Source organism: Lepisma saccharinum (genome assembly GCF_977018435.1).
Source record: "Lepisma saccharinum chromosome 12 unlocalized genomic scaffold, izLepSacc3.1 SUPER_12_unloc_1, whole genome shotgun sequence".
Lineage (NCBI taxonomy): Eukaryota > Metazoa > Arthropoda > Insecta > Zygentoma > Lepismatidae > Lepisma > Lepisma saccharinum.
The window spans coordinates 17132651-17153268 of record NW_028142891.1 but is presented as its reverse complement, the minus strand read 5'-3'; positions in this window follow the sequence as shown (position 1 = coordinate 17153268).

Genomic DNA, 20618 nt, shown 5'->3' with positions numbered 1-20618 from the left:
ACGCCAATCTCCTATTTAGTTTGTTTTCCATTCTTATCTTTCATATATATCAATCTCTCTCTCTTTCTCATTTTTGATGTATCAATTCACTCTCGTTGTAGCTTCTCTATTTCTCTCTCTCTTTCTCTCTATCTCTCTCGCTCGCCACCGGCAATCTCCTATTTATCATCTTCTTCCTTCTTACCTTTAGAATCTATATATCTCTCTCTCTCTCTCTCTCTCTCTCTCTCTGTCTCTCGTTTTCGACTTCTCTCTTTGCCCTTCTCCTGGTTTTTCCATTTCATTCTTTCTCTCTCTCTCACTCTCTCGCTAACGGCCATCTTCTATTTACATTCTATTTCTTTTATATTTTTCTGATCTACCAGGTGTATAAGCTTAAATCTGCTGTTTGCTCATAGATGGCGTTAGTGAGCGTATGAAGCTACCATGAGCACGCCATACCTGGTGTTTTTATGAGTTGGACATCTGCCAACACAAATCAGTGCACATCGTTAGCAGGTGCAGACAACAACAGACAGTGTTCCTGTGGTAAGCATGTCTAGTTTTGTGCCAGAAAAAGAGCATATGCGGGAAGCTCTGCTTTTCTGCTTCCATTTGAAGAAATCGTCTGCCGAATCGCATCGAATGCTTGTGGAGGCCTATGGTGACAGTGCTGTATCGGAAACAACGTGCAGGGATTGGTTTCGTCGGTTCAAAGACGGCAATTTTGACCTGAGCGACAAGAAGCGTGAAAATCGGCCCAGGAAGGTTGAGGACCATCAATTGCAGGCTCTTTTGGACGAGGACGATACCCAAACGCAAAAGATGCTTGCCGAGCAATTGGGTGTTACTCAAGCAGCCATTTCCATGCGTCTACGTGCCATGGGAAAGGTTCAAAAGATCGGAAAATGGGTGCCGCATGAATTGACCGATCGGCAGCTGGAGAGACGCCAAAACACATGCGAAATCTTGCTTGCCAGACAAAAAAGAAAGTCTTTCCTGCATCGTATTGTGACTGGTGATGAAAAGTGGATATATTTCGAGAATCCTAAACGCAAGAAATCGTGGGTTGATCCCGGCCAACCATCAACATCTTCCTCGAGACCAAATCGCTTCGGCCGGAAGACGATGCTGTGTGTTTGGTGGGATCAACAGGGCATCGTCTACTTTGAGCTGTTGAAACCTGGTGAAACTGTCACTGCCCACCGCTACCACCAACAACTGATCAAATTGCACCGTGCTCTGTGTGACAAAAGACCGGATTATCAAGAAAGACATGACAAGCTGATTTTCCTCCACGACAACGCCCCATCACACACGTCAAGACTGGTCCAAAACTACTTGGAGACACGCAACTGGGAGGTGCTACCCCATCCCGCCTATTCACCAGACCTGGCCCCTTCCGACTACCATCTGTTTTCGTCGATGGGCCACGCCGTCGCTGAGCAGCACTTCGATTCGTATGCAGACGTCCGAAAATGGCTTGATGAGTGGTTTGTCTCGGAAGAGAAGGACTTTTTTTGGCGTGGTATCCACAAATTGCCCGAGAGATGGGCAAAATGTGTAGCTCGCGAGGGCAAGTACTTTGAATAAATTTCTTGTTGCTTTCTATGAACAAACCATGTGTTTTTCTGACTACAAAACAGCAGATTTAAGCTTATACACCTGGTATATCTCTCGCTCTCTATCGATTTCGAATTCTCTCTTCACTCTTGTTCTTGATTCTCCATTTCATTCTCTCTCTCTCTCTCTCTCTCTCTCTCTCTCTCTCTCTCTCTCTCTCTGTGTGTGTCTCGCTATCTCCTATTTATCTTCTATCTCTCTCTCTCTCGCTTCTTTGTTTCATTCTCTCTTCTGAGCTACGACGCCTGGGGTCCAATGTTCGAATCCCGGCTTGGGCATGGATGTTTTGTGAATGTCCATTCATCCATTTCATTACATCAACACTCATCCCCATCTTCGCAAATTAGCCAAAAGACACAAAACGCGAAGTAAAATAAACTAAATCAATCTATCAATCAGTTTTAATAACTTTTATTCCTTGTTTTCTTCCTCTCTTCTTGACAATTTCTTTCTCCAAGTTTTTCTTCCTTTGCATTTTCCTTTCACTCTATCTCTCTGTCTCTTACTCTCTCGTTTTCGATTTATCTCTTCAGTCACTTTCTCGTTTCTCCATTTCATTCTCTTTTTCTCTTTCTCTCGCCATCGACAGTCTCCTTTTTATTTTGTTTTTCATTATTATCTTTCTTATATATCTTTTTTCTCACTTTCTCATTTTCGATTTCTCTCTTCACTCTCGTTCTAATAACTCCATTTCTTTCTCTCCCTATTCCTCTCCCTCTTCCTCTCGCTAAAGACCATCTCCTATTTATCTTCATTTTCTCTCTTATCCTTTTAAATCTATCTCTCACTCTGTCTCCCGTTTACGATTTCTCACTTCGCTCTCCGGTTTCTTCATTTCATTCTATCTCTCCCTCTATTTCTCTCTCTCGCTATCGACCATATCCTTTATATCTTATCTATCTCCCTCTCACTCTCTCTCTCTTTCTCTCTCGTTTTCGACTTCTCTCTTCACTCTCGCTCTAATATCACCATTTCTTTCTCTCCCTCTCCCTCTCCCTCTCGCTACCAACCATGTCCTATTTATCTTCCTTTTCTTTCTTATCTTTTAAATCTATCTCTCAATCTGTCTCCCGTTTGCGATTTCTCACTTCGCCCTATTTCTGATTTCTCGATTTCATTCTCTCTCTCTCTTTCTCCCGCTATCGACAATCTCCTATTTAGTTTTTTTTCCATTCTTACCTTTCTTATATATCAATCTCTCTCTCTTTCTCATTATCGATTTATCAAATTCACTCTCGTTGTAGTTTCTTTATTTCTCTCTCTCTCTCTTTCTCTCTCTCTCTCTCTGTCTCGTTATCGACCATCTTCTATTTATCTTCCTTCTCTCTCTCTCTCTCGCTTCTGTGTTTCATTCTCTCTTTTGACCTACGACGCCAGGGGTCCCTGGCTCGAATCCCGGCCTGGGCATGGATGTTTTGTGAATGTCCATTCATCAATTTCATCACATCATCACTCATCCCCATCTTCGCAAAGTAGCCAAAAGACATAAAACGCGAAGTAAAATAAACTAAATCAATCAATCAATCCGTTTTAATACCTTTTATTGCTTGTTTTATTACTCCCTTCTTGACCAATTGTTTCTCTAAGTTTTTCTTCCTTTGCATTTTCCTTTCATTCTATAACTGTCTCTTTCTCTGTCGTTTTCGATTTCTCTCTTCACTCTCTTTCTCGTTTCTCCATTTCATTCTCTCTCTCGCTAATGACCATCTCCTTTCTATCCCTTCTTATCTATCCCCTACTTACACACACACACACACACTCTCTCTCTGTCTCTCTCTCTCTCATTATCGATTTCTCTCTTCACTCTCGCTCTAATATCTCCATTTCTTTCTCTCCCTCTTCCTCTCGCTAAAGTCCATCTCCTATTTATCTTCTTTTTCTCTCTTATCCTTTAAAATCTATCTCTCACTCTGTCTCCCGTTTTCGATTTCTCACTTCGCCCTCTGGTTTTTCCATTTCATTCTCTCTCTCCCTCTCTCTCCCTCTCTCGCTATCGACTATCTCCTTTCTATCTTATCTATCTCCCTCTCACTCTCTCTCTCTTTCTCTCTCGTTTTCGACTTCTCTCTTCACTCTCGCTCTAATAACTCCATTTCTTTCTCTCCCTCTCCCTCTCCCTCGCGCTACCAACCATGTCCTATTTATCTTCCTTTTCTCTCTTATCTTTTAAATCTTCTGGTATTTCCTTTTCATTCTTTCTCTCTTTCTTACTCTCTCGCTACCGGCCATCTTCTATTTACATTCTATTTCTATTATATTTTTCTTATCTATCTCTCTCGCTTTCTATCGATTTCGAATTCTCTCTTCACTCTTCTTCTTGATACTCCATTTAATTCTCTCTCTCTCTCTCTCTCTCTCTCTCTCTCTCTCTCTCTCTGTGTCTCGCTATCTACCATCTCCTATTTATCTTCTTTCTCTCTCTCTCTCTCGCTTCTGTGTTTCATTCTCTCTTTTGAGCTACGACGTCAGGGGTCCTTGGGTCAAATCCCTGCCTGGGCATGGATGTTTTGTGAATGTCCATTCATCCATTTCATTACATCATCACTCATTCCCATCTTCGCAAATTAGCCTAAAGACATAAAAAGCGAAGTAAAATAAACTAAATCAATCAATCACTCAGTTTTAGTACCTTTTATTGCTTGTTTTCTTCCTCTCTTCTTGACTATTTCTTTCTCTACGTTTTCCTTCCTTTGCATTTTCCTTTCATTCTATCTCTCTGTCTCTCTCTCTCGTTTTCGATTTATCTCTTCAGTCTCTTTCTCGTTTCTCCATTTCATTCTCTCTCTCTCCTTCTCTCGCCATCGACAGTCTCCTTTTTATTTTGTTTTTCATTCTTATCTTTCTTATATATCTTTTTTCTCTCTTTCTCATTTTCGATTTCTCTCTTCACTCTCGTTCTAATAACTCCATTTCTTTCTCTCCCTCTTCCTCTCGCTAAAGACCATCTTCTATTTATCTTCTTTTTCTCTCTTATCCTTTTAAATCTATCTCTCACTCTGTCTCCCGTTTGCGATTTCTCACTTCGCCCTCTTTCTGGTTTCTTGATTTCATTCACTCTCTCTCTTTCTCTCGCTATCGACAATCTCCCATTTAGTTTGATTTCCATTCTTACCTTTCTTATATATCAATCTCTCTCTCTTTGTCATTTTCGATTTATCAATTCACTTTCGTTGTAGTTTCTTTATTTCTCTCTCTCTCTCTCTCCTTCTCTCTCTTTCTCTCTCTCTCTGTCTCTCTCGCTCGCTACTGGCCATCTGCTATTTATTATATTTTTCTTTCTTACCTTTAGTTTATCTCTCTCTCTCTCTCTCTCTCTCTCTCTCTCTCTCTCTCTCTGTTTCGCTATCGACCATCTCCTATTTATCTTCTTTCTCTCTCTCTCGCTTCTGTGTTTCATTCTCTCTTTTCAGCTACGACGTTTGGGGTCCCTGGTTCGAATCCCGGCCTGGGCATGGATGTTTTGTGAATGTCCATTCATCCATTTCATCACATCATCACTCATCCCCATCTTCGCAAATTAGCCTAAAGACATAAAAAGCGAAGTAAAATAAACTAAATCAATCAATCACTCAGTTTTAGTACCTTTTATTGCTTGTTTTCTTCCTCTCTTCTTGACTATTTCTTTCTCTAAGTTTTCCTTCCTTTGCATTTTCCTTTCATTCTATCTCTCTGTCTCTTTTTCTCTCGTTTTCGATTTCTCTCTTCACTCTCTTCCTCGTTTCTCCATTTCATTCTCTCTCTCGCTACCGACCATGTCCTTTCTATCTTCTTTTCCTTTCTTATCTATCTTCCTCTCACACACACATAATCTCTCGCTGTCCCTTTCTCTCTCATTTTCGATTTCTCTCTTCACTCTCGTTCTAATATCTCCATTCTTTTCTCTCCCTCTTCCTCTTTCTAAAGTCCATCTCCTATTTATCTTCTTTTTCTCTCTTATCCTTTTAAATCTATCTCTCAATCTGTCTCCCGTTTCCGATTTCTCACTTCGCCCTCTTTCTGGTTTCACGATTTCATTCTCTCTCTCTCTTTCTCTCGCTATCGAAAATCTCCTATTTAGTTTGTTTTCCATTCTTACCTTTCTTATCTATCAGTCTCTCTCTCTTTCTCATTTTCGATTTATCAATTCACTTTCGTTGTAGTTTCTTTATCTCTCTCTCTCTCTCTCTCTTTCTCTCTCTCTCTGTCTCTCTCGCTCGCTACTGGCCATCTGCTATTTATTATATTTTTCTTTCTTACCTTTAGTTTCTATCTCTCTCACTTTCACTCTCTCTCTCTCTCTCTTTCTCTCTCTCGTTTTCGACTTCTCACTTCCTTTTCATTTTTTCTCTCCTTCTTACTCTCTCGCTACTGGACATCTTCTATTTACATTCTATTCCTATTATATTTTTCTTATCTATCTCTCTCGCTTTATAACGATTTCGAATTCTCTCTTCACTCTTCTTCTTGATTCTCCATTTCATTCTCTCTCTCTCTCTCTCTCTCTCTCTCTCTCCCTCTCTCTCTGTCTCGCTATCGACCATCTCCTATTTATCTTCCTTCTCTCTCTCTCTCTCGCATCTGTGTTTCATTCTCTCTTTTGAGCTACGACGCCAGGGGTCCCTGGTTCGAATCCCGGCCTGGGCATGGATGTTTTGTGAATGTCCATTGATTAATTTCATCACATCATCACTCATCCCCATCTTCGCAAATTAGGCAAAAGTCGCACAAAAAGCGTAGTAAAATAAAGCAAATCAATCAATCAATGAATCAGTTACTTTTATTGCTTGTTTTCTTCCTCTCTTCTTGACCATTTCTTTCTCTACGTTTTCCTTCCTTTGCATTATCCTTTCATTCTATCTCTCTGTCTCTTTCTCTCTCGTTTTCGATTTCTCTCTTCACACTGTTTCTCGTTTCTCCATTTCATTCTCTCTCTCGCTAATGACCATCTCCTTTCTATCCCTTCTTATCTATCCCCTTCTTACACACACAAACACACACTCTCTCTCTGTCTCAGTCTCTCTCATTATCGATTTCTCTCTTCACTCTCGCTTTAATATCTCCATTTCTTTCTCTCCCTCTTCCTCTCGCTAAAGTCCATCTCCTATTTATCTTCTTTTTCTCTCTTATCCTTTAAAATCTATCTCTCACTCTGTCTCCCGTTTTCGATTTCTCACTTCGCCCTCTGGTTTTTCCATTTCATTCTCTCTCTCCCTCTCTCTCGCTATCGACCATCTCCTTTCTATCTTATCTATCTTCCTCTCACTCTCTCTCCTTCTCTCTCGTTTTCGACTTCTCTCTTCACTCTCGCTCTAATATCTCCATTTCTTTCTCTCCCTCTCCCTCTCGCTACCAACCATGTCCTATTTATATTCCTTTTCTCTCTTATCTTTTAAATCTATCTCTCACTCTGTCTCCAATTTGCGATTTCTCACTTCGCCCTATTTCTGGTTTCTTGATTTCATTCTCTCTCTCTCTTTCACCCGCTATCGACAATCTCCTATTTAGTTTGTTTTCCATTCTTACCTTTCTTATATATCAATCTCTCTCTCTTTCTCATTTTCGATTGATCAAATTCACTCTCGTTGTAGTTTCTTTATTTCTCTCTCTCTCTCTGTCTCCCTCGCTCGCTACTGGTCATCTGCTATTTTTTATCTTTTTCTTTCTTACCTTTAGTTTCTATCTCTCTCTTTCTCTCTCTCTCTCTCTCTCTCTCGTTTTCGACTTCTCTCTTCGCCTTCCTTCTGGTATTTCCATTTCATTCTTTCTCTCTCTCTCACTCTCTCGCTACCGGCCATCTTCTATTTACATTCTATTTCTATTATATTTTTCTTGTCTATCTCTCTCGCTCTCTATCGATTTCGAATTCTTTCTTCACTTTTGTTCTTGATTCTCAATTTTATGCTCTCTCTCTCTCACTCTCTCACTCTTTCTCTCTCTTTCTCTCTCTCTCTCTCTCTGTCTCGTTATCGACCATCTCCTATTTATCTTCCTTCTCTCTCTCTCTCTCGCTTCTGTGTTTCATTCTCTCTTTTCAGCTACGACGCCAGGGGTCCCTGGCTCGAATCCCGGCCTGGGCATGGATGTTTTGTGAATGTCCATTCATCCATTTCATCACATCATCACTCATCCCCATCTTCGCAAAGTAGCCAAAAGACATAAAACGCGAAGTAAAATAAACTAAATCAATCAATCAATCCGTTTTAATACCTTTTATTGCTTGTTTTATTACTCCCTTCTTGACCAATTGTTTCTCTAAGTTTTTCTTCCTTTGCATTTTCCTTACATTCTATAACTGTCTCTTTCTCTGTCGTTTTCGATTTCTCTCTTCACTCTCTTTCTCGTTTCTTCATTTCATTCTCTCTCTCTCTCTCTCTCTATCGACCATCTCCTTTTTATTTTATATTCCTTTCTTATCTATCTCCCTCTCTCACACACACCCTCTCTCTCTCTCTTTCTCTCTCTCTCGTTTTCGACTTCAATCTTCACTCTCGTTCTAATATCTCCATTTCTAGCTCTCCCTCTTCCTCTCGCTATCGTCTATCTCATATTTATCTTCCTTTTCTCTCTTAACTTTTTTAATCTATTTCTCACTCTGTCTCCCCTTTTCGATTATTCACTTCGCCTTCCTTCTGGTTTCTCCATTTCATTCTCTCTCTCTCTCTTTCTCTAGCTATTGTCAATCTCCTATTTAGTTTGTTTTCCATTCTTATCTTTCTTTTATATCAATCTCTCTCTCTTTCTCATTTTTGATGTATCAATTCACTCTCGTGGTAGCTTCTCTATTTCTCTCTTTCTCTCTCTCTCTCGCTCGCTACCGGCCATCTCCTATTTATCATCTTCTTCTTTCTTACCTTTGGAATCTATCTTTCTCACTCTCTCTCTATCTCTCTCTGTCTCTCGTGTTCGACTTCTCTCTTCGCCCTCCTCCTGGTTTTTCCATTTCATTCTTTCTCTCTCTCTCTCACTCTGTCGCTAACGGCCATCTTCTATTTACATTCTATTTCTATTATATTTTTCTGATCTATATCTCTCGCTCTCTATCGATTTCGAATTCTCTTTTCACTCTTGTTCTTGATTCTCCATTTCATTCTCTCTCTCTCTCTCTCTCTGTCTCACTATCGACTATCTCCTATTTATCTTCTATCTCTCTCTCTCGCTTCTTTGTTTCATTCTCTCTTTTGAGCTACGACGCCAGGGGTCCCGTGTTCGAATCCCGGCCTGGGCATGGATGTTTTGTGAATGTCTATTCATCCATTTCATCACATCATCACTCATCCCCATCTTCGCAAATTAGCCAAAAGACACAAAACGCGAAGTAAAATAAATTAAATCAATCTATCAATCAGTTTTAATAACTTTTATTGCTTGTTTTCTTCCTCTCTTCTTGACCAATTCTTTCTCTAAGTTTTTCTGTGTTTGCATTTTCCTTTCACTCTATCTCTCTGTCTTTTACTCTCTCGTTTTCGATTTATCTCTTCAGTCTCTTTCTCGTTTCTCCATTTCATTCTCTCTCTCTCTTTCTCTCGCCATCGACAGTCTCCTTTTTATTTTGTTTTTCATTCTTATCTTTCTTATATATCTTTTTCCTCTCTTTCTCATTTTCGATTTCTCTCTTCACTCTCGTTCTAATAACTCCATTTCTTTCTCTCCCTCTTCCTCTCGCTAAAGACCATCTTCTATTTATCTTCTTTTTCTCTTTTATCCTTTTAAATCTATCTCTCACTCTGTTTCCCGTTTGCGATTTCTCACTTCGCCCTCTTTCTGGTTTCTTGATTTCATTCACTCTCTCTCTTTCTCTCGCTATCGACAATCTCCCATTTAGTTTGTTTTCCATTCTTACCTTTCTTATATATCAATCTCTCTCTCTTTCTCATTTTCGATTTATCAATTCACTTAAGTTGTAGTTTCTTTATTTCTCTCTCTCTCTCTCCTTCTCTCTCTTTCTCTCTCTCTCTGTCTCTCTCGCTCGCTACTGGCCATCTGCTATTTATTATATTTTTCTTGCTTACCTTTAGTTTCTCTATCTCTCTCTCTCTCTCTCTCTCTCTCTCTCTCTCTGTTTCGCTATCGACCATCTCCTATTTATCTTCTTTCTCTCTCTCTCACTCTCTGTCGCTTCTGTGTTTCATTCTATCTTTTGAGCTATGACGCCAGGGGTCCCTGGATCGAATCCCGGCCTGGTCATGAATATTTTGTGAATGTCCATTCATCCATTTCATGACATCATCACTCATCCCCATCTTCGCAAATTAGCCTAAAGACATAAAAAGCGAAGTAAAATAAATTAATTAATCAATCACTCAGTTTTAGTACCTTTTATTGCTTGTTTTCTTCCTCTCTTCTTGACTATTTCTTTCTCTAAGTTTTTCTTCCTTTGCATTTTCCTTTCATTCTATCTCTCTGTCTCTTTCTCTCTCGTTTTTGATTTCTCTCTTCACTCTCTTTCTCGTTTCTCCATTTCATTCTCTCTCTCGCTACCGACCATGTCCTTTCTATCTTCTTTTCCTTTCTTATCTATCTTCCTCTCACACACACATAATCTCTCTCTGTCCCTCTCTCTCTCATTTTCGATCTCTCTCTTCACTCTCGTTCTAATATCTAAATTCCTTTCTATCCCTCTTCCGCTCTCTAAAATCCATCTCCTATTTATCTTCTTTTTCTCTCTTATCCTTTTAAATCTATCTCTCAATCTGTCTCCCGTTTGCGATTTCTCACTTCGCCCTCTTTCTGGTTTCTCGATTTCATTCTCTCTCTCTCTTTCTCTCGCTATCGAAAATCTCCTATTTAGTTTGTTTTCCATTCTTATCTTTCTTATATATCAATCTCTCTCTCTTTCTTATTTTCGATTTATCAATTCACTCTCGTTGTAGTTTCTTTATCTCTCTCTCTCTCTCTTTCTCTCTCTCTGTCTCTCTCGCTCGCTACTGGCCATCTGCTATTTATTATATTTTTCTTTCTTACCTTTAGTTTCTATCTCTCTCACTTTCACTCTCTCTCTTTCTCTCTCCCTCTCTCTCGTTTTCGACTTCTCACTTCCCTTTCATTTTTCTCACTTTCTTACTCTCTCGCTACTGGACATTTTCTATTTACATTCTATTCCTATTATATTTTTCTTATCTATCTCTCTCGCTTTCTATCGATTTCGAATTCTCTCTTCACTCTTCTTCTTGATTCTCCATTTCATTCTCTCTCTCTCTCTTTCTCTCTCTCCCTCTCTCTCTGTCTCGCTATGGACCATCTCCTATTTATCTTCTTTCTCTCTCTCTCTCTCTCGCATCTGTGTTTCATTCTCTCTTTTGAGCTACGACGCCAGGGGTCCCTGGTTCGAATCCCGGCCTGGGCATGGATGTTTTGTGAATGTCCATTCATCCATTTCATCACATCATCACTCATCCCCATCTTCGCAAATTAGCCTAAAGACATAAAAAGCGAAGTAAAATAAACTAAATCAATCAATCACTCAGTTTTAGTACCTTTTATTGCTTGTTTTCTTCCTCTCTTCTTGACCATTTCTTTCTCTACGTTTTCCTTCCTTTGCATTATATTCATTCTATCTCTCTGTCTCTTTCTCTCTCGTTTTCGATTTCTCTCTTCACTCTCTTTCTCGTTTCTCCATTTCATTCTCTCTCTCGCTAATGACCATCTCCTTTCTATCCCTTCTTTTCTATCCCCTTCTTACACACACACACACTCTCTCTCTCTCTCATTATCGATTTCTCTCTTCACTCTCGCTCTAATATCTCCATTTCTTTCTCTCCCTCTTCCTCTCGCTAAAGTCCATCTCCTATTTATCTTCTTTTTCTCTCTTATCCTTTAAAATCTATCTCTCACTCTGTCTCTCGTTTTCGACTTGTCTCTTCGCCCTCCTTCTGGTTTTTCCATTTCATTCTTTCTCTCTCTCACTCTATCTCTAACGGCCATCTTCTATTTACATTCTAATTCTTTTATATTCTTTTTATCTATCTCACTCGCTCTCTATCGATTTCGAATTCTCTCTTCACTCTTGTTCTGGATTCTCCATTTAATTCTCTCTCTCCCTATGGACCATCTGCTATTTATCTTCTTTCTCTCTCTCTCGCTTCTGTGTTTCATTCTCTCTTTTGAGCTACGACGCCAGGTGTCCCGTGTTCGAATCCCGACCTGGGCATGGATGTTTTGTGAATGTCCATTCATCCATTTCATCACATCATCACTCATCCCCATCTTCGCAAATTAGCCAAAAGAAACAAAAAGCGAAGTAAAATAAACTAAATCAATCAATCACTCAGTTTTAGTACCTTTTATTGCTTGTTTTCTTCCTCTCTTCTTTACCATTTCTTTCTCTACGTTTTCCTTCCTTTGCATTTTTTTCATTCTATCTCTCTGTCTCTTTCTCTCTCGTTTTCGATTTATTTCTTCACTCTCTTTCTCATTTCTCCATTTCATTCTCTCCCTCTCTCTCTTTCTCTCGCCATCGACATTTTCCTATTTATTTTGTTTTTCATTCTTATCTTTCTTATATATCTTTCTTTCTCTCTTTCTCATTTTCGATTTATCAATTCACTCTCGTTGTAGTTTATCTATTTCTCTCTCTCGCTCGCTACCGACCAGATCCTATTTATCATCTTTTTCTTTCCTACCTTTCGTATCTATCTCTTTCTCACTCTCTCTCTCGTTTTCGACTTCTCTCTTCACCCTCCTTCTGGTTTCTCCATTTCATCCTTTCTCTCTCTCTCACTCTCTCGCTACCAGCCATCTTCTATTTACAATGTATTTCTTTATATTTTTCTTATCTATCTCGCTCGCTCTCTCTCAATTTCGATTTCAATCTTCACTCTTGTTCTTGATTCTCCATTTCTTTCTCTCTCTCTCTCTCTCTCTCTCTCTCTCTGTCTCGTTATCGACCATCTCTTATTTATCTTCCTTCTCTCTCTCTCTCTCTCTCGCTTCTGTGTTTCATTCTCTCTTTTGACCTACGACGCCAGGGGTCCTTGGCTCGAATCCCGGCCTGGGCATGGATGTTTTGTGAATGTCCATTCATCCATTTCATCACATCATCACTCATCCCCATCTTCGCAAATTAGCCAAAAGACATAAAACGCGAAGTAAAATAAACTAAATCAATCAATCAATCCGTTTTAATACCTTTTATTGCTAGTTTTCTTACTCCCTTCTTGACCATTTGTTTCTCTAAGTTTTTCTTCCTTTGCATTTTCCTTTCATTCTATAACTCTGTCTCTTTCTCTGTCGTTTTCGATTTCTCTCTTCACTCTCTTTCTCGTTTCTCCATTTCATTCTCTCTCTCTCTATCGACCATCTCCTTTCTATCTTATTTTCCTTTCTTATCTATCTCCCTCTCACTCTCACTCTCACTCTCTCTCTCTTTCTCTCTCTCTCGTTTTCGACTTCTTTCTTCACTCTCGTTATAATATCTCCATTTCTATCTCTCCCTCTCTCTCTCGCTACCGACCATCTCCTATTTATTTCCCTTTTCTCTCTTATCTTTCTTAATCTATCTCTCACTCTGTCTAACGTTTTCGAATTTTCACTTCGCCTTCTTTCTGGTTTCTCCATTTCATTCTCTCTCTCTCTCTCTCTTTCTCTCGCTATCGACAATCTCCTATTTAGTTTGTTTTCCATTCTTATCTTTCTTATATATCAATCTCTCTCTCCTTCTAATTTTTGATATATCAATTCACTCTCGTTGTAGTTTCTCTATCTCTCTCTCTCTCTCGCTCGCTACCGGCCATCTCCTATTTATCATCTTTTTCTTTCTTACCTTTAGAATCTATCTCTCTCTCTGTCTCTCGTTTTCGACTTGTCTCTTTGCCCTCCTTCTGGTTTTTCCATTTCATTCTTTCTCTCTCTCACTCTATCTCTAACGGCCATCTTCTATTTACATTCTAATTCTTTTATATTTTTCTTATCTATCTCACTCGCTCTCTATCGATTTCGAATTCTCTCTTCACTCTTGTTCCGGATTCTCCATTTAATTCTCTCTCTCTCTCTCTCTCTCTCTCTCGCTATGGACCATCTGCTATTTATCTTCTTTCTCTCTCTCTCGCTTCTGTGTTTCATTCTCTCTTTTGAGCTACGACGCCAGGTGTCCCGTGTTCGAATCCCGACCTGGGCATTGATGTTTTGTGAATGTCCATTCATCCATTTCATCACATCATCACTCATCCCCATCTTCGCAAATTAGCCAAAAGACACAAAAAGCGAAGTAAAATAAACTAAATCAATCAATCACTCAGTTTTAGTACCTTTTATTGCTTGTTTTCTTCCTCTCTTCTTTACCATTTCTTTCTCTACGTTTTCCTTCCTTTGCATTTTTTTTCATTCTATCTCTCTGTCTCTTTCTCTCTCGTTTTCGATTTATCTCTTCACTCTCTTTCTCATTTCTCCATTTCATTCTCTCTCTCTCTCTCTTTCTCTCGCCATCGACATTTTCCTATTTATTTTGTTTTTAATTCTTATCTTTCTTATATATTTTTCTTTCTCTCTTTCTCATTTTCGATTTATCAATTCACTCTCGCTGTAGTTTCTCTATTTCTCTCTTTCTCCCTCTCCCTCTCTCTCTCTCACTCGTTATCGACCATCTCCTATTTATCCTCTTTATCTCTCTCTCTCTCTTTCGCTTCTGTATTTCATTCTCTCTTTTGAGCTACGACACTAGGGGTCCCGGGTTCGAATCCCGGCCTGGCCATGGTTGTTTTGTGAATGTCCATTCATGCATTTCATCACATCATCACTCATCCACATCTTCGCAAATTAGCCAAAAGACATAAAAAGCGAAGTAAAATAAACTAAATCAATCAATCACTCAGTTTTAGTACCTTTTATTGCTTGTTTTCTTCCTCTCTTCTTGACCATTTCTTTCTCTACGTTTTCCATCCTTTGCATTATATTCATTCTATCTCTCTGTCTCTTTCTCTCTCGTTCTCGATTTCTCTCTTCACTCTGTTTCTCGTTTCTCCATTTCATTCTCTCTCTCGCTAATGACCATCTCCTTTCTATCCCTTCTTATCTATCCCCTTCTCACACACACACACACACACTCTGTCTCTTTCTCTCATTATCGATTTCTCTCTTCACTCACGTTCTAATAACTCCATTTCTTTCTCTCCCTCTTCCTCTCGCTAAAGACCATCTCCTATTTATCTTCTTTTTCTCTCTTTTCCTTTTAAATCTATCTCTCAATCTGTCTCCCGTTTGCGATTTCTCACTTCGCCCTATTTCTGATTTCTTGATTTCATTCTCTCTCTCTCTTTCTCCCGCTATCGACAATCTCCTATTTAGTTTGTTTTCCATTCTTACCTTTCTTATATATCAATCTCTCTCTCTTTCTCATTTTCGATTTATCAAATTCACTCTCGTTGTAGTTTCTTTATTTCTCTCTCTCTCTCTCTCTCTCTCTTTCTCTCTCTCTCTCTCTGTCTCCCTCGCTCGCTACTGGCCATCTGCTATTTATTATCTTCTTTTCTTACCTTTAGTTTCTATCTCTCACTCTCTCTCTCGCTCTCTCTCTCTCTCTCTCTCTCTCGTTTTCGACTTCTCTCTTCGCCCTCCTTCTGGTATTTCCATTTCATTCTTTCTCTCTCTCTCTCACTCTCTCGCTACCGGCCATCTTCTATTTACATTCTATTTCTATTATATTTTTCTTATCTATCTCTCTCGCTCTCTATCGATTTCGAATTCTTTCTTCACTTTTGTTCTTGATTCTCCGTTTCATTCTCTCTCTCTCTCTCACTCTTTCTCTCTCTCTCTCTCTCTCTATCTTTCTCTCTCTCTCTGTCACGTTAACGACCATCTCCTATTTAGCTTCCTTCTCTCTCTTTCTCTCTCACTTGTGTGTTTCATTCTCTCTTTTGAGCTACGACGCCAGGGGTACCTGGCTCGAATCCCGGCCTGGGCATGAATGTTTTGTGAATGTCCATTCATCCATTTCAACACATCATCACTCATCCCCATCTTCGCAAATTAGCCAAAAGACACAAAAAGGCGAAGTAAAATAAACTAAATCAATCAATCAATCAGTTTTAATACCTTTTATTGCTTGGTTTCTTCCTCTCTTCTAGACCATTTCTTTCTCTACGCTTTTCTTCCTTTGCATTTTCCTTTCACTCTATCTCTCTGTCCCTTTCTCTCTCGTTTTCGATTTCTCTCTTCACTCTCTTTCTCATTTCTCCATTTCATTCTCTCTCTCTCTCTCTTTCTCTCGCCATCGACATTTTCCTATTTATTTTGTTTTTCATTCTTATATTTCTTATATATCTTTCTTTCTCTCTTTCTCATTTTCGATTTATCAATTCACTCTCGCTGTAGTTTTTCTATTTCTCTCTTTCTCCCTCTCCCTCTCTCTCTCTCACTCGCTATCGACCATCTCCTTTCTATCTTATTTTTCTTTCTTATCTATCTCCCTCTCACACACTCTCTCTCTCTCTCTCTCTCTCCCTATCGACCATCTCCTATTTATCCTCTTTATCTCTCTCTCTCTCTTTCGCTTCTGTATTTCATTCTCTCTTTTGAGCTACGACACTAGGGGTCCCGGGTTCGAATCCCGGCCTGGCCATGGTTGTTTTGTGAATGTCCATTCATGCATTTCATCACATCATCACTCATCCACATCTTCGCAAATTAGCCAAAAGACATAAAAAGCGAAGTAAAATAAACTAAATCAATCTATCACTCAGTTTTAGTACCTTTTATTGCTTGTTTTCTTCCTCTCTTCTTGACCATTTCTTTCTCTACGTTTTCCATCCTTTGCATTATATTCATTCTATCTCTCTGTCTCTTTCTCTCTCGTTTTCGATTTCTCTCTTCACTCTGTTTCTCGTTTCTCCATTTCATTCTCTCTCTCGCTAATGACCATCTCCTTTCTATCCCTTCTTATCTATACCCTTCTCACCCACACACACACACACTCTCTCTGTCTCTCTCTCTCATTATCGATTTCTCTCTTCACTCACGTTCTAATAACTCCATTTCTTTCTCTCCCTCTTCCTCTCGCTAAAGACCATCTCCTATTTATCTTCTTTTTCTCTCTTTTCCTTTTAAATCTATCTCTCACTCTGTCTCCCGTTTTCGATTTCTCACTTCGCCCTCTGGTTTCTCCATTTCATTCTCTCTCTCCCTACTCTCTCTCTCTCTCTCTATCAACCATCTCCTTTCTATCTTATCTATCTCCCTCTCACTCTCTCTCCTTCTCTCTCGTTTTCGACTTCTCTCTTCACTCTCGCTCTAATATCTCCATTTCTTTCTCTCCCTCTCCCTCTCCCTCTCGCTACCAACCATGTCCTATTTAACTTCCTTTTCTCTCTTATCTTTTAAATCTATCTCTCAATCTGTCTCCCGTTTGCGATTTCTCACTTCGCCCTATTTCTGATTTCTCGATTTCATTCTCTCTCTCTCTTTCTCCCGCTATCGACAATCTCCTATTTAGTTTGTTTTCCATTCTTACCTTTCTTATATATCAATCTCTCTCTCTTTCTCATTTTCGATTTATCAAATTCACTCTCGTTGTAGTTTCTTTATTTTTCTCTCTCTCTCTCTCTCTCTCCCTTTCTCTCTCTCTCTCTCTGTCTCCCTCGCTCGCTACTGGCCATCTGCTATTTATTATCTTCTTTTCTTACCTTTAGCTTCTATCTCTCTCTCTCTCTCACTCTCTCTCTCTCTCTCTCTCGTTTTCGACTTCTCTCTTCGCCCTCCTTCTGGTATTTCCATTTCATTCTTTCTCTCTCTCTCACTCTCTCGCTACCGGCCATCTTCTTTTTACATTATATTTCTATTATACTTTTCTTATCTATCTCTCTCGCTCTCTATCGATTTCGAATTCTTTCTTCACTTTTGTTCTTGATTCTCCATTTCATTCTCCCTCTCTCTCTCACTTTTTCTCTCTCTCTCTCTCCCTCTCTCTCTCTCTCTCTCTCTCTGTCTCGTTATCGACCATCTCCTATTTAGCTTCCTTCTCTCTCTCTCACTTGTGTGTTTCATTCTCTCTTTTGAGCTACGACGCCAGGGGTCCCTGGCTCGAATCCCGGCCAGGCGTCTCTCTCTCTCTCTCTCTCTCTATCGACCATCTCCTTTCTATTTTATTTTCCTTTCTTATCTATCTCCCTCTCCCACACTCTCTCTCTCTCTCTCTCTATCGACCATCTCCTTTCTATTTTATTTTCCTTTCTTATCTGTCTCCCTCTCCTACACACACTCTCTCTCTCTCTCTATCTCCATCTCTATCTCTGTCGTTTTCTACTTCTCTCTTCACTCTCGTTCTAATATCTCCATTTCTATCTCTCCCTCTCCCTCTCGCTATCGTCTATCTCCTATATATCTTCCTTTTCTCTCTTAACTTTTTTAATCTATCTCTCACTCTGTCTCCCGTTTTCGATTATTCACTTCGCCTTCCTTCTGGTTTCTCCATTTCATTCTCTCTCTCTCTTTCTCTCGCTATCGCCAATCTCCTATTTAGTTTGTTTTCCATTCTTATCTTTCATATATATCAATCTCTCTCTCTTTCTCATTTTTGATGTATCAATTCACTCTCGTTGTAGCTTCTCTATTTCTCTCTCTCTTTCTCTCTATCTCTCTATCTCTCTCGCTCGCCACCGGCAATCTCCTATTTATCATCTTCTTCCTTCTTACCTTTAGAATCTCTCTCTCTCTCTCTCTCTCTCTCTCTCTGTCTCTCGTTTTCGACTTCTCTCTTCGCCCTTCTCCTGGTTTTTCCATTTCATTCTTTCTCTCTCTCTCACTCTCTCGCTAACGGCCATCTTCTATTTACATTCTATTTCTTTTATATTTTTCTGATCTATATCTCTCGCTCTCTATCGATTTCGAATTCTCTCTTCACTCTTGTTCTTGATTCTCCATTTCATTCTCTCTCTCTCTCTCTCTCTCTCTGTGTGTGTCTCGCTATCTCCTATTTATCTTCTATCTCTCTCTCTCTCTCTCGCTTCTTTGTTTCATTCTCTCTTCTGAGCTACGACGCCAGGGGTCCAATGTTCGAATCCCGGCCTGGGCATGGATGTTTTGTGAATGTCCATTCATCCATTTCATTACATCAACACTCATCCCCATCTTCGCAAATTAGCCAAAAGACACACAACGCGAAGTAAAATAAACTAAATCAATCTATCAATCAGTTTTAATAACTTTTATTGCTTGTTTTCTTCCTCTCTTCTTGACAATTTCTTTCTCCAAGTTTTTCTTCCTTTGCATTTTCCTTTCACTCTATCTCTCTGTCTCTTACTCTCTCGTTTTCGATTTCTCTCTTCACTCTCTTTCTCGATTCTCCATTTCATTCTCTCTCTCTCGCCATCGACAGTCTCCTTTTTATTTTGTTTTTCATTCTTATCTTTCTTATATATCTTTTTTCTCACTTTCTCATTTTCGATTTCTCTCTTCACTCTCGTTCTAATAACTCCATTTCTTTCTCTCCCTCTTCCTCTCCCTCTTCCTCTCGCTAAAGACCATCTCCTATTTATCTTCTTTTTCTCTCTTATCCTTTTAAATCTATCTCTCACTCTGTCTCCCGTTTTCGATTTCTCACTTCGCTCTCCGGTTTCTTCATTTCATTCTATCTCTCCCTCTATTTCTCTCTCTCGCTATCGACCATCTCCTTTCTATCTTATCTATCTCCCTCTCACTCTCTCTCCTTCCCCTCTCGTTTTCGACTTCTCTCTTCACTCTCGCTCTAATATCTCCATTTCTTTCTCTCCCTCTCCCTCTCGCTACCAACCATGTCCTATTTATCTTCCTTTTCTCTCTTATCTTTTAAATCTATCTCTCAATCTGTCTCCCGTTTGCGATTTCTCACTTCGCCCTATTTCTGATTTCTCGATTTCATTCTCTCTCTCTCTTTCTCCCGCTATCGACAATCTCCTATTTAGTTTGTTTTCCATTCTTACCTTTCTTATATATCAATCTCTCTCTCTTTCTCATTTTCGATTTATCAAATTCACTCTCGTTGTAGTTTCTTTATTTCTCTCTCTCTCTCTTTCTCTCTCTCTCTCTCTGTCTCGTTATCGACCATCTCCTATTTATCTTCCTTCTCTCTCTCTTCTCTCTCTCGCTTCTGTGTTTCATTCTCTCTTTTGAGCTACGACGCCAGGGGTCCCTGGCTCGAATCCCGGCCTGGGCATGGATGTTTTGTGAATGTCCATTCATCAATTTCATCACATCATCACTCATCCCCATCTTCGCAAAGTAGCCAAAAGACATAAAACGCGAAGTAAAATAAACTAAATCAATCAATCAATCCGTTTTAATACCTTTTATTGCTTGTTTTATTACTCCCTTCTTGACCAATTGTTTCTCTAAATTTTTCTTCCTCGCATTTTCCTTTCATTCTATAACTCTGTCTCTTTCTCTGTCGTTTTCGATTTCTCTCTTCACTCTCTTTCTCGTTTCTTCATTTCATTCTCTCTCTCTCTCTCTCTCTATCGACCATCTCCTTTTTATTTTATTTTCCTTTCTTATCTATCTCCCTCTCCCACACACACCCTCTCTCTCTCTCTTTCTCTCTCTCTCGTTTTCGACTTCTCTCTTCACTCTCGCTCTAATATCTCCATTTCTAGCTCTCCCTCTTCCTCTCGCTATCGTCTATCTCCTATTTATCTTCCTTTTCTCTCTTAACTTTTTTAATCTATTTCTCACTCTGTCTCCCCTTTTCGATTATTCACTTCGCCTTCCTTCTGGTTTCTCCATTTCATTCTCTCTCTCTCTCTTTCTCTAGCTATTGTCAATCTCCTATTTAGTTTGTTTTCCATTCTTATCTTTCTTATATATCAATCTCTCTCTCTTTCTCATTTTTGATGTATCAATTCACTCTCGTTGTAGCTTCTCTATTTCTCTCTTTCTCTCTCTCTCTCGCTCGCTACTGGCCATCTCCTATTTATCATCTTCTTCTTTCTTACCTTTAGAATCTATCTTTCTCACTCTCTCTCTATCTCTCTCTGTCTCTCGTGTTCGACTTCTCTCTTCGCCCTCCTCCTGGTTTTTCCATTTCATTCTTTCTCTCTCTCTCTCACTCTCTCGCTAACGGCCATCTTCTATTTACA